The sequence below is a fragment of the Bidens hawaiensis genome, unplaced genomic scaffold, assembly GCF_021521415.1.
Source record: "Bidens hawaiensis isolate Kalapana, Puna unplaced genomic scaffold, B.hawaiensis_p1.1 tig00016829_1, whole genome shotgun sequence".
NCBI lineage: Eukaryota > Viridiplantae > Streptophyta > Magnoliopsida > Asterales > Asteraceae > Bidens > Bidens hawaiensis.
In genome coordinates this window covers 282,243-298,356 of record NW_027492551.1, presented here as the reverse complement: position 1 = coordinate 298,356, position 16,114 = coordinate 282,243, and the positions used below count along the sequence as shown (strand labels likewise).

General features: G+C 32.1%; 1 non-coding gene across 1 annotated transcript; it reads right to left on the bottom strand.

Annotated features, from left to right (window-relative positions):
- Positions 1 to 4,033: 4,033 nt before the first annotated feature.
- On the bottom strand, positions 4,034 to 4,105 carry TRNAQ-CUG (transfer RNA glutamine (anticodon CUG)). Its single transcript has one exon. It is a non-coding gene; the product is annotated as a tRNA-Gln (tRNA).
- Positions 4,106 to 16,114: the final 12,009 nt, after the last annotated feature.

Here is a 16,114-nt window from a genome sequence, read left to right as displayed (position 1 = left end):
ACACGAATATGTCTTTGATCGTGTTCCTTCGTTTGTTTGCAAGCTTGATATTCAAGCTCCCTTAAAATCATGTTGGTTTCGGTGTAACCTGTATAACATTAATACAAGTGATATATGTTAACTCAGTAACAAATAACAATCAGGGGGTGTTTAAGTGAGCTTCTAAAACTTGCTTATTTGCTATTTGTTTATTGGAAAGCAAAATGTGCATGGTAAAACAACTCTAAAAGCTTCAAAACAGAGTTTTTCAAAAGTTGCGTTTTGTTTTTCAAAAAACAAATAAACAAAAAAAAAACAATTTTAAAAGCTCTCTCAAACACTCCTGAGTTACTTTGTTACAAATGATTTTTTTTTAATTATTCATTCATTTTATTATTATTATTATTATTATTATTATTATTTGGTGCTCTTTAGCCGTTATAGGTTTTCTTTCTGCTTTTGTTTTCAATTAACCAACTTGATTTTACATGTTAGCCGCAGATTCGAAAACATGAATGGCAATGATTGGAGATTGGGAAAATTCGTAAGATATTCATTATTTCGAGAGAGATTTTAAATAGGTTTATCTAAGAGCATTTCCATCCCATCCTCATAATTATGTGAGGGGGATTGGTGTAACATCCTACTTTCGGTTATATTAATAAAATAAAGTTCGTTTATTTTATAGCTGGTCGTTATCGGTTTAGTTGAATAGAATACGAGATGGACTTGTGTTGGGTAAATGGATATGGGTTATGGACTTGGGTTATGAAGGAATGAAGGAAAGACCATGGGCTTAAGCCCATGATCAAAAATATATATACCCTTAATCCTCCATTTAATTCATTTACACATATCCCTTACACCATCCAAAACACACACTTAAGATTCTCTCTCTAGTTCTCTCTCTCTCTAAACCGATATCAAGAAGGAAACCGAGAACCGACCCGAGGTAATGATAGTATTTTATTGTTTGAGCTTAAATCCGTTAGATATAATCATGAAACGACGAGCCGACACCGTTAAACCGTTTAAGTCACGAGATCCGGGTGGATTCGGGTATAAACCGAACCTATGATGAGCTTAGGAGTCACCCTGGCTCAGATCTGGATTGAACGGGACGAAAAACGGTGAAAAACGAGCTAAAACCCGTTTTTCCGGCGAAATCACGTTTTTCCGGCGGCTTTCCGGCAATGACGGCGCCGGAAACTGGTACGAGGTTAAGGGGGAATGTCAGGGAATGTTCTGACATTCCTGACCTAACCCTAGTTCGCTACAGGAATATAGCGAATTAAAGGTGATTCGCTAGCTAGTTCGTCCATGGGAACATGGCGAACTGATTACATTTCGTGTTAAATTCGTTAAGGGAAAGGGGTGACGAATCACCCTTGATTCGTTATGACCAGTTCGTTAAAGTAGATAACGAATTAGAAGGTCCAATTCCCTACTTGGACTGGTTCGCTACATGGACTGATTCGTTAAGAGTCCAGTTCTTTAAAGGTTCCAATTCGTTACAAGAACCAGTTCGTCATGGTAAGTCAGTTCGTTAAGGATAAGTAACGAATTAGAAGTTTAACAGAATGACAGAATGGTCCCTGGACTTAGAAAAGAATGATTTAATTACAAATAAACCCTTGAACTTTTAAGTAGCATATTATTCAATGATTCAAAATGCTAATGGAAAATGTGATAAGACAGTTAATAAAAATAAAATTTTTCCAAGATGACCTGGCAGCTTAACCCCAGCCAGGGGCTCTGCCCCTTGGACCTCGCTAGGGGCTGCCGCCCCTAGAACCCTGCTGCCAGGAGCACTGCCCCCGGACCCCGTTCGTTGAGGGTAATGATCAAACTAGAAAGACGATATGTGTAGTGATAGTTTACTGAAACGTATAATTATTATACAGTTAGTCGTGCACAGCTCAAGAAGGGAATAACCGTAAACGGTGAACGCAACCGCATTGAGGTGAGTTTCTAGCCCCACTTCCTTGTTATGTTTTTGGGGCTGTGTGCATACTCGATGTGATAGTTAATACACTTATCTTAAGTGGTAAGTGTATGCCTTGTATGATTTATGTATGATGATTGTTTGACGGTGCATGAATGATCTTCAGATATTGCATGTACCGTCAGGTGGTAGTTAAGATATGATTGATAAGTATGATGAAAGATAGGATGTATGTATGAATATATGATGTATGCATAATGTATGTATGTTATGATGATGGTACGTGAACGCTCTTCGGAGATTGCACGTATTGTCAAGGAAAGTATGTATGAACAGGTACGGTACAGTTACACGAAACAAAGGGACCAGACCCTAATAATATCTATGATGTTAGGGACCAGGCCCTAATAATATCTGTGATGTTAGGGATCAGATCCTAATAATATCTGTGATGTTACGGACCAGACCCTTATAATATCTGTGAGGTTATAGGGCGAAAGGCTCTTTAAAACGTATGATTATGTATGTAAAGGAAGTATGACGGTAAGAATGAAAGTATATGCACTTACGTGTGTATGTAAGAAAGTTAAGAGGTTAAGTATGAAATGTAAGAAGGTATTGTATGATTATGTGATTAACTAGAACTCACTCAGCGTAGCTGATTTTTAGTATGCACGCATGTGAGTAGGATGAGGCAGCTCGCTTGAGGAGACACGTGGCACTGAACAAGGGGCTGGCATCGGAAGACTCAAGACGTTTAAGTTTAATGTTTTGTTTATTTTGAAAGACAATATGTTGTTTTAAGACAATAGGTGTTTTGTTATGAAATGTTTTATGAAAGCTTTTATATTCCGCGAATGTTTTAATTAACTCTGATATTTAGAACTGCGTTTATGAGTAAATCCAACATGAAAGTAGGGCTATCGGTAACGGGGCCTTACAATTGGTAAATTATAGGGTGAGGTTTTGAATGATTGTGAGTGTAAATTATAGGGTGGAGAGAGAAATGTAGTGTTTTTTTGTAAATTTAGGGAAACATTTGGGGAATATTGTTTGTCCCTATTTATTTTTTAATATTTGTTGGATTGGTTGTGAGTAGAGGATAGATAAAACTGTAATGATAAAAGTATTATTTAATTAAACAGGAAAAAGAAATGTAGTGTTTTGTAGTGTAATTATAGAGATAGGGATGAGGAACGGGATGTGAATGCTCTAAAATTCAAACTTTTCAGTCTCTTTGTTAACTTGTCTTTGTCTCACGTTAGAAAATCGAGACAACATATTTCTTAACCCCGCGCTGTATTAGCTCATAACTTGTCGTCTCACCATTATGTTAGCTCAAAACATATCGCCTCCCCGCTATGTTAGCTACAAAAATTATATCTTATCTTTACTAAACACATAGATCCAAAACTTAATTAAAAAATATTTGAATATATTAAATTTTATTGGTTTTTAAGTTGTTGTATATTGGATTTTGGATAATAATATGATTTAGAAAGCTCATGTATACCATCAAATCATTTTATACGTACCTTGTTTAGATATAATTGTTTAAATAACAAGATTTATTAGATTTAACTTTTTAGCTAACACAGCGGGGAGGCGACGAGTTTTGAGATAATATGAAGGGGAAACGATGAGTTTCGAGCTAACATGGAGGGGAGGCGACGAGTTATGAGCTATTATGGAGGGGAGGCAGCGAGTTAAAAAACATGTCGTTTCGATATTCTAACATATAGGCGAAGACAAGTTAGTAAATGGAGAATATAAATTTTGAATTAACATACTTGGAATCTCTCTAAAAAGTTTGAAGAATTCATAGTTAGAACTTAGGAACAATAAAAGTGCATAAATTAGTTATTATTAAATAACTAACGCAAAAAAAACAAAACAAAACAAAACAAAATCCACCTTAGAAACCATAAGCGTATCATGTGAATTGTGAATAAATAGTTCCGATCGTATATATAACTTTTTTAAAAGTTACAGAAAAAAAAAGAAATTTAACTAGTTTATCCATAAATCCAGTAGCAAACTAGCAATAACAGCAGTCGTTATCATAAGTTGGGAAACCGGTAATGCTTAAAGAAAACAAAACAAAAAAGAAGGTCCTACCGAGATTTGAACTCGGGTTACTGGATTCAGAGTCCAATGTCCTAACCACTAGACCATAGGACCAATTTGATAACTCCACTGCCTTTCACGTATTAAAAATTACTTTAGAAAAATTTTTATGTTTGATTTGAGACGATAAAATGTATATATAATAATAAAAACTCGGTTTTTTCTATTTTTTAACACATTTTTCACTCAATCAACCCATAATACTTTATTTTTTTCTTTAATCAATTCATTATACTTCTTTTCTAGTCAGCCTATTATAATCTTTTTAGCTAGTTTTTGAAATTTTGTGAATCTATGTAAAATAAGTTTAGAAACCGAAATAAGAAACCCAAAGCAATTAAGCCAACATTTAGGTATGATTCGTTACCAGTATCAATACCACATATTTTTGAACGGCGAAAAACTTATAAATAAAGTGAAATCAAACTGTAGCAAGAAGCTAGAGCACGGACAATACATTGTACTGCAGATACGATTTTTTAAATAGACTAAAAGGTACTGAAATGACCACCTATTCCATTTAATGTTTTGCATTTTGCTCGGTTCATCTTCCATTAAAAGTACAATAGCTTTGACCACCTCTATAATCACTTTTGTCAAGTGTGCTTTTCCTCAAATAATTTAATTTGTATATCAAATAAACTCGACTAGCCGTCTTAACTAGTTATATGAAGTTTTACTAATAACTTTTGTAACTTGTAATTTATAGCTTTGAGACAACAAGTCCGATAACATCTGTCAAGTGAAATCCTTTTTAACTAACATTTTTTTTCTTCTAAAAATTAAACCATTTAACTTGAACTAAAGTTACCATCCTTTAACTTAGAAGTTAGCTAGATTTTTCGTTTATTTGTTATACCGCAATCAATTTGATTTAACTTGTTTGTTTTTTAACGGTAAACGAATCCTTCAAATGATTTACTGGCTAAATTCATCACATCGGGATACACTCGCATTCCGATTTGGGGAAAATCCTCACCTAAGACCAACGCCCTTGAACACTCGTCCGAAGGGACGACAATGCGGTGAGATAAAACTCGTTCAGTTTAAGGATCCAACTAGTGAACGCCTCATACTCGCCTAGTATTCTTTCATCAATGATGCCGCCTAAACTAAATGATTGGGTATGAATCAAACATAGATCACATGAAATACCAAGTCTCTTCCTTACCACTTCACCAAAAGCGCATTTTATATGGTTGTCTTCTTCATAACTCATTCTATAACTCCACCAAAAGCTCATTTTATATGGTTGTCTTCTTCATAACTCGTTTTCAACAGTTTCATGTTCATACTATTGTTCTATAACTCGTTCTAATACTTAACAACACTCGTAAACGAAGACTAAGGGATTTCGCCCCCTTAGAGTTCGTTACTATCTCGTTACCGACCCATTCCAAAGACCCAGATTATTTTTGTATGTTCATATTGTTATTTCTAATTAATAATAAAGGGTTGATATTACCTTTATACCCTTATCTTCATAGCTCATGGAATGAATTAACGGAGTTCTTGGATGACCACTAGTTAAAAGGACAAAAGGCGAGGCGCATTTTGTTTAAAATGCCATCGAGTGAACCCATTTCATAAATCAACTATGTTTAAAACACACAAAAAAATAATTATATCTTTTGATAATTAATTCTTGCGTTTATTCTGGTGAAAAAATAATTACACAAATAAATAAGATTTATAAGAATTTTAAGCAAATGAGAAAATGTTAATTAAGTTAAATTGACGAATATTATTCTAGATGCTGGAAAAAAATATAGATAAAACAAAGTTATAAAAACTGATAAAGTTTATACCATATATTAGAAAATAACATTTTTCTTTAGCTGTCATCACCACATTCAATCTCACAAAAAATTTGCTTAGGTGTCATCACCACATTCGCTCTCACGAAACTTTTGCCTTTTGCTAAGGTGTCATCACCACATTCTCCACCATCATCATTATCATCATCATTTCCCCCCTCCTTCCAAATCTCCTTCCCCATATTTGTCAAACTCAAAAATAATGTGGGTGAAATTCTAAATCGGCTTGCCGAAATCCCATCTGTAAACCGAGTTATGCCATATTCCACTTAAAACCACCACACAACACACTGATTATTCCACGAGACAGATTTGGCCATCCATACCTCGACGCCGCAATCATTTTCCGATCATTTCACATAGATTCAAGATTTTTATTCAAGGGACGTCAATTATTTATCTGAGAAAATTAACGACGTTTATTATTTCAAAATACACATGCGGAAATACACATGTAGCCTAATACAAGCATGATAAACAATAAAGTTGATCATTTTTAGAAAAACTTAATAAAAAGAAAGTTTACCTGGCTAGTCATCGTGACATAATTCTCGAGTGTGATTATTTTCAAATTTTATCTCAATAAACTACTAAAAATTGTGTTGAAAGCAAGCTTCTCATGTTGTGATTAACACACAATTTTTCATAAATTTGCATTTTTTTCCATTATAGTTCTTTACATAAGAACAAAAAAAATGAAAACACAATTTTGGTAAAAAGTTTTTCACAAACACTAATATGGTAGGAAAAAAAACTTCTCTTAATATCTACCGGACATACGTGTTAAAACCCTAAATAAGAAACCCAAAACAATTAAGCCAACATTTATGTATATTCCGCCACCAATATCAATACTATATATTTTGAACGGCGAAAAGCTTATAAATAAAGTGAAACCAAACTCTAGCAAAAAACTATAGCACGAACAATACAATGCACTGAACCTACAATTTTCTAAATAGAAGTATTGAAATTACCATCTATTCCATTGAATGTTCTGCATCTTGCTCGATTCATCTTCCATAAAAGTACAATAGTTTTGACCACATCTATAATCACTTGTGTCAAGCGCGTTTTTCCTTAGATTTTTTATCATATAAACTCGACTAGCCGTCTTAACTAGTTATATGAAGTTCTACTAATAATTTTTGTAAATTGTAATTTAGGTTATGTGTAGTGGAGGGATTACGAAATGGGCGTTTTGTTATAGCCTAGTCAGCAAATGTGGGGTTTTTATTTTAGGGTGTAATGGTGTTGTAGCCATATATATATATATATATATATATATATATAGGGGTAGGATCTAGAGAGAACTCTTCTAAATGAGAGAACTAGAGAACTATATTATTTCCATTGATTTCACCTAATCAAAACTGAAAATAAAAGAAGAATAATAACAAAACCCGTCAAAACCATCACTTTCTATCTCTCCTCGCTCTCCCTCTCTCTCCAGATTTCACACAGATCCATCTTCATCCCAACCTAGGGTTTCTTCAAACCAGACGAATGCAATAAATAGCAGCCGATTAAACGCGAAGAACACACAATCGAAGCCGAATAACACATAATCGAAGCCGAAGAACACTACCAGGTAATCATTCGATAGCCGATTCTCTGTTTTTCGTGCTTTATATCTCAAAATCGGGTGACAATATGTGTTAATAGCTCGTATACGTGTAATTGCACATATGTATTACAAGAGTCATTAGTATATTACACATAATCGAAGCAAACATATGATATTATTGTGCGTTTTGGTTGTAAATCAAACATTATTTTTTGTATACCACTGCACATACGCATTATTCTCTGTTTTTCGTGCTTTATCTCAGAAAATCGAGTAACAATATTGTTAATAGCTCGTATATGTGTGATTGCACATATGTATTACATGAATAATTAGTATATTACACATAATCGAAGCAAACATATGATATTATTTTGTGTTTTGGCTGTAAATCAAACATTATGTTGTGTATACCACTACACATACGCATTATACTCTGTTTTTTCAAGCTCTCTATCTGAAAATCGAGCAACAATATGTTGTTAATAGCTCGTATACATGTGATTGCACATATGTATTAGATGAGTCATTAGCATATTACACATAATCGAATCAAACATATGATATTACTGTGCGTTTTTGGTTGTGAATCAAACATTATTTTGTGTATACCACTACACATACGCATCATACTCTGTTTTTCGTGCTTTATCTCTGAAAATAGAGTAACAATATGTTGATAATAGATCGTATACGTGTAATTGCACATATGTATTACATGAGTCATTGGTATATTACACATAATTGAAGCAAACATATGATACTATTGTGCGTTTTGGTTGTAAATCAAGCATTATTTTGTGTATACCACTTCACATATGCATTATACGATGTTTTTCATGCTTTATTTTTGGTAAATCGAGTAACAATATGTTGATAATAGATCGTATACGTGTGATTGCACATATGTATTACATGGATCACTGGTATATTACACTTAAATCGAATAAACATATGCCGTTATTGTGCGTTTCGGTTGTAGATCGAACATTATTTTGCATATACCGCTTCACATACGCATTATACTCTGTTTTTTACATATATATTTTTTTTAACCAAACAATAAAACGTTGATGAAAATTTACTATTTTTTTGATTGCATATACGCATCACATAATTATTGTGACTGATTGAGTGTTTTATAAATAAGTTTGTTAAAACACTTTAATGTTGTCTTACATGGTCATAAAATGTATATAAATGCATATGTGTGTTACAATATAACATGAATAAAGTAAGGAACTGTATGTTGTTTGTTTAGGTATATGTACATGCAAACATATGAAACTTTTATCATGGTTACTAACACGTGGACATAATTCATACATGTATTAACAAGAAAAAGATGACAGTTTTAAAACTTACAAAGAAAGGCAAAAGAAATGAAACAGAATCTGAAACCGGAAGGCAATACAAGTACCTATAATGGATGACGAGCAGACGGATCATGTGGAAAAAAGATAAGAGTTGTATATAGCAAAAAAAAAAGTAACATAGAATCGGCTGTTGATACAGGAGTAGGTAAGTTATAATGTTTATTTATTTTTTTCGTTATTTTTAAAAGCACGAAATGGTCAACTATATATATATATATATATATATTAATTTTATACGTTTATTTATTTCTTTTACAAATATAGAAAAATCAAAGAAGTCATGGTCATCAGAGCATAAAAGGAGCAGGACATTGGATCAAGGAATATCGTCGGACGTTGAGGATGCAAGTCCAGGTAAAAAAAACTCTCAAACTCACACATAATTGTTAACACGTATTATATACATATATGATATTTCATATATTTTACAGCAAAAGTTGTATCAAGATCATCAAAATATGCATGCATTTTGAGACGTGGAACACCGAATGTTGACGTATCCAAAGGCAATGAAGGTGAGTACATGAGTATTATATGTTGTATTACACTTATGCACTACCAAATTATGTAGACACGGTATTAATGCGTCTTATGCGTTTACGCATATGCGTTACTAATGAGTCGAACGTTTACGTGGATATGGTGTATTAAGATGCGTCAAATATGAACGATTTGTATGTGTAGAGTCGGTTAGGCCTACTATTAGTACCAATTATGAGCGTTTTGTATGCGTGTTTCCATATAACGATAGCAGTCCATTAATTTACATGACTAGTGGAATATTACATAAATATAATACCTAAATGTTGTATCTCACTGCATAATTTTTAATTATGATGCACATATGTAATGTTGAACATAGTAATGTTAACGTTTTTTAGCATGTTTGTTTATACTTCATATACGTAATGCATCTGTAAAATGCGATAAGAAGATTTGATCATTTGTGTAGTTCAACTATGATGATAATGTCCATATATGATGATAATGTTAAGGTATTACATATATGCATTACTGATGTTTTACACTTATATGCGATTATAGTATATTGCAAATATGCATTATTGTTGCACTATTGTATATGTGAATAAACGTAATAATATAGCTGGTATATAGAAACAAAGGGTGAGAAAGGAAACATGGCATGAAACGAGCGACGACAGTAGACAACGAAGATGTTAATCTTGGTATTTATAATGAAAATAGCAGTGTTGCGATCACACATGTTTATATCAAATGACATTATATGTAATATGTTAGCCACAATGACATGCTAAACAGGTCTGAAAATAAGATCAACTAAAGAGGGCATGATCACGTGATGTGATCACTTTTATGTCACGACTTTCGACGTGAACGAGGTGAGGGCTTATATTTTTGACAACATGGTGTCGAGCGTGTACAACTTAGATGCAGTCTGGTTTTCAAGTACGAAGGCACAGCGTACAAAGTGGTCATTCAAACATAATTCAATACGGTAGTGTGCGTATACATAAGTTAGTAGTATTACATATGTGTATTATATTAACAATGAATATATTTAATAACTTAGTAATGCATATTCTCTTGATACATGTTTGATATAATGGCTGTATTTTTGTTTACACAGACTGGCATATTTTTCAATTACCTAAAATCGGCTGGACACCAAAACGCAAAAGCTATTAGTTTAGCAAGGGCAAGAAAAATGAAGTTACCATGGACAAAAACAGATAATATGGTAGATTCCTGGATATTCTTGATACAGCACATGGAGTGGTATAAAGGAGACAACCTGGTTGATTGTGATTTCAGAATGGATGATGTTAGGAAGGTTGAACACATCAAGATTCTTTGATTGAAATACATAGCTCGCAAATTGATTTCAGGAGCAAACATTGTCAAGAAGCATATGTTGGAAGATACTAGAGATTTGGAAAGCAAAAACTAAAAAAAAGTTTTAGGTTTAAAAAAATCTCTTTTAAGGGTTTTGATGGATAATAGTTTATCATTATGAATTAAAGAAAAACAATTTTGTAAAAGCATAGGGCGTCATGTTGTTTATGATACCGTGAATCGGTTTGACATGAATGCTTGATACATGCACGTGAATAAAAACGGTTGATCAGTATGGATGAATGTGTGTATGTTATGCATTATTATGTATGTTTGTTTGTTACATGGACGCGAAGGCCAAAGGCCTAAAACTAATCTCATGTTACTGGCACGTGCATTCAATCTTTTATGCATTAATGGTGTATAGTTACATGAATTAAACACAAGTTATACATTACATGTATATAATGTGTATGCATATGCGTATGGTATTAACAGCAGACACGTATATGATGTTTGGCAATACGAAAAAATAAGGGCGAAAGGGGATTTTACCTCATGGGATACACTTGATGTTTAAAAAAATATAGATAAAGCTCAAAACATTGCATATATGTGTAACACAACTCGCGTATATCTTGAAAAATATAAGAGTTTGTATGTAGTATGTAAATATGTATACAAATGTAGGACTACACGCATGTAACATGTGTATAAAACTAAGCGACACATGTGTACATCATTGTGAATATGTATATGTCAAGACGTGTGTAAACGATATATACCACATAGGTAATACGCACATATAATACTGAGCGGAGTTTGCCTATGTATGTCGTTCACATACATAATGTTTAAAACGTGAATATAACACTCAGATACGCATATGTATTACGTTCATCTAGGCTACTGTGGTCAATGTTCAATATTAATAACATTGTCCTAAAGCATAATATTCAACACATGAGTAATACATACTTATTGAATATATGTAACAATGTAATGAGTATACGCAATGTAAAAGGCACAAAATCATGTAAAAGCATTGCGGACTGATCGTCTGACATAACGGTTAACAATATGATCAGACGATGACCGGGTCGCAGTTGCATCAGCTGCAGCAGCGACTTCTTTAGCAGTATGGACCGTCTTACAATTGTGTTAGTCAAGATTGTTTGCATATATATGGAATTTGCCTTGCTCTATTTTGACTAAGTAGTACTTGACCATTTCTTGACCTGTTTACAACATGATTCCTTTCTCCCATAAGAATCCGACATGAAATCTCCTAATGCCAAAAACAGAATTAGTATAACAATAGTAAAATGATATCTGGTTAAGAGCATCATTCAAGCAAAAGTGTAAGAAACATGACAGTAGTTAATTAGATTATTTACCTATCCACCCTCTTCACCATAGCAAATAAAGAGCATCATTTAAGTGATTTTTACGTGTTCACGGGTCTGTACCTGCTTCACATAATACATACCTAAACCGGGTCGTTTCCCACTTATTGCTGAAAACCAAAATAAGAATCAGACTTGTTTATATTACCGATTATTCTAAACAATTTTTGTAAACCAGGTTCACGAGTCTAATACATAACATGCACATCCCTATTTAATTTCATGTATGCTACATTATATTACATATGTGCATTACATGGATCAAGATATCACTTTGTTGTTCAACAAAAGCGTATTGCAATAGATTTCTAGTATAGGTGCCATAATATGACGTTACGTCTGCAAATGACCTCACATATGTTATGATATTTCTTTTTAATTATTACATATATGTAGTACTAATCGTAATACACATATGCAATACTTAAAACTCGGTATTAAGCGTATGCAATACCCTGTTTTATGCATATATAACAATGTAATATTGTGCAGCATGGTATTTTTTATTATTATTACTTATATGTAATATTAACAGTATTACACATGCGTAATGCTAACAGTGTTACACATATGCAATACTCTGTATGACACATTATTACCCAGTTGTAATATTTATTTATCCCCTAATAATCTATTAACTCGTGATTAATCAACTAAACTAACAAATCAACACATGAAACAAACAAATTGTGTTTTTTTTCTAGAGTAATAGCCGATTTTGACCTAGAATCAACAAATTTTGGCAGTTTAGACCTTGAATCACCAAATCTGGGCCGCTTTTAACCAACAATCACCTAATTCTGGACTTACAGTATAATTATTGATTGTAGATCTTGCAGATAAAGCAATATCTAATCAATTTAAGAGGGAGACAATGAAAATCAGTAAAAAACATGTGAATTAGGAAGAGTTACCTTCAATTGTCATATTCAATGGTTGAATCGAAGACAGAGATACGATTGACGGAGGTGTATGCGTAATTACGCACAGGCAGAGAATCGATATTCAATAATTTAGGGTTCATAATCAAGATGTTTCTATTCAGGATCTGTAGGTTTTTTAAAATCTATTGGAAAATCAAATTTACAATTATAACCATAGAGTTAGTAGTTCCTTAGTTCTCTCCCTAATTAGGAATTCTCTCATGATCCTCTCCCTATATATATATATAGGGTAAGGTTATACTAAAAGGATCAATGTGTCTAAAAAGGATAGGAAGGAATGTAAACCCTTAGATCTAGAGATTAGTGGCTTAGATTGAAAGTTACTAAAAATCATGGTGTGTTATATTTTAAGTGTATGTTTTTTGCTTCAAAAGGGCATTATGGTCATGTGTATTTTAAGTTGTTCCTATAATTTAGCCTTGATTCAAGCAACACATCTAATTATATGAATTAAAACACAATACAACATTTGGTCATATGAATTAAAACACAACACGAAATCAAAGTAAAACAACACCAAATCTATTTTATTACGTATATGGTTTTGAATAAAAATTTAACACACTACACCTATAAAATAAAACACTACAATTATAAAATTATATATAAAAAAATACAACGATGATTATAAATTACAACAAAAAAAGAAAAATTAATTACTGAAACACTCTATCTTCTAAAATCAAAATCCAAAAAATAGGTGTGTTTTAATCAAACACACTATTCACATGAACCCGTACAAACAATGATCATCACGACAAGATCTCATGGCTCAATATTGTTTCTTCGTAAATTACAAATTTCGAATATGTAGAAATAAAATATATTAATTAAATCATATGTATTTATTCATTTATTGAGTATACATTAAATTAAACTGAATGGAACATAAAAAACAATACAGAATCGAGTACTGATCATCATGATGGGTGGGGGTGTCATATTTGGGAGAAAATATTTGGTAGAATGATAACAAATTTTCTAATCTGTTCAACTTACCATTTTTACACTTTAAGAAAATTAAAGGGTCAAACTTCTTTTTCTAATTAAGTAATTATATAATAAAATAAAGAGGGGAAATAATAGAAAATCATAACTTGCAGGTTTTTCCCATTAACCCATTGATGGCGGTTCTACAACCTCCATTCTCACTTATCAACTAAATATAAAACACAATACTAAAACATTATTGAAATGTTAGGTCATTAAAGTGTGTAGAATAGAATATATAAAAAAACTAAATGCAAACGTGTAAAATGTAAAATGAATAATGGTTTTTGTTTCACCCAAAATACATACGATAAGGGCAAAAATGTTAACACAACCATTGTTTTAAAAATTATAGTACACATGAAAGCATCCTCCAGATGCACCTGTAAGACAATTATAGATAAGACGAAAACAATATTAAATACTTTTAAAAACAAGTTGAAAATAGAAAACTTGGAAATAACGAAATATATGAACTAGTAGTTTTGTTGAAGACTTTAGTGATAATGGTGATGAATGGTAATCTCGTAATGTTAGTTACAAAAGTTATAATTGATAGAAGTATAATTGATTGCAATAATATTGGAAACTAAAAACTACCAAAATTAATAAAACATGCTAGACAAATCTATCCTTTGTTAATATGGTGTGTTATTGTCACATGTCATCATCATGGTTCTTCTTACACTTTCTACAAAAGCTTTTCTTTTTATTTTAACATTCCTCTATATATATATATCTATAATATATATAAACAAAAACATAAAAATCCTACGTGTTGCGATGTGGTCGCTCCCCCTTCTTTTGGAGTCACCAGATTTGCTTGATTTTTAAATAGAGGCTTCTCATACATTTGACCCGAATTCATGGGTATGGGTCTTACCAAACCCAGATATTTCTTAAACGGGTTATAACATCTCATTAAATTAAAAATTATTCTCACCAAATTATTGATGTAAAAATCATATAAAATAAGATATAATAAAAATTAATATCTTATTTACTTTAATATATATATATATATATATTATTTAAATTAAAAAACCAATTTGATAGTAAAAAAAATAAACGGGTCTTGGGTCTCGTAAAACCATAAGTATATTATTACCTTTCATAAATATTAATTATAATTAAAAAACCAATTTTATAGTAAAAAAAATAAACGGGTCTTGGATCTCATCAAAACCATATAGCTTTTAAACCGGGTTATAGCATCTCCTTTATTTGTGAAACAATTTATCATCAAACCATAAGTATATTATTAACTTTCATACAATACAAAAATATAAATTCAAAAAATAAATAATTATTAGGACAAACAATATAAAACAACCTTCATAATACGGGGAAGAAAAACTAATATATATATATATATAAACTATTAAACCCAAAAATCTTGTTTATAAGATTAAGAAAAAGAACTCTCTTTCTATTCTAATTTCTCATTTTTATGTATACTAAAATTACTAAGCTTTTTCTATTTCTTAGTTAGAAAAGAGTTAGTTTTCAAATTTTTACTTCACTTAAATACTCAATACAATAACAATAATAAGAAACTGGAAACGACAATATTTATCCCGCATCCATTCTTCATATCTTTATATGATTGAAAAAAAAATATTGGATGCAACGAAATGGAAATTTTTGGTACAACAAGCCGCGATCTGATAGCCGTATATGTGTGTGTGTGTGTTTATGTATGTATGTATAAACTATTAAACCCAAAACCCACACTGGCGACAAATTCCCGTCACCCCCACCCTTGTCGCCTAATTTGTCGCCCGGGGGCGGTGTTCTCGCCCCCTGTCGCCCATTTTTATTTTCCACTATACATAGCCTTATAACTTTGACACACCAAGTACGATAACATCTGACAAGTGAAATCATTTTTAACTAACATTTATTTCTTTTAAAATTTAAACCATTTAATTTGAATTGAAGTTACCATCCTTTAACTTAGAAGTTAGCTAGAGTTTCCGTTTATTTGTTATACCACAATCAATTTGATTTAACCTGTTTGTTTGTTTAACGGTAAACAAATCCTCCAAATGAGTTATTGGCTAAATTTATCATCGAGATACACTCGCCTTGTGATTTGGGGAAAACCCTTACTTAAAGCCAAACACCCGTGAACACTCGTCCAAAGGA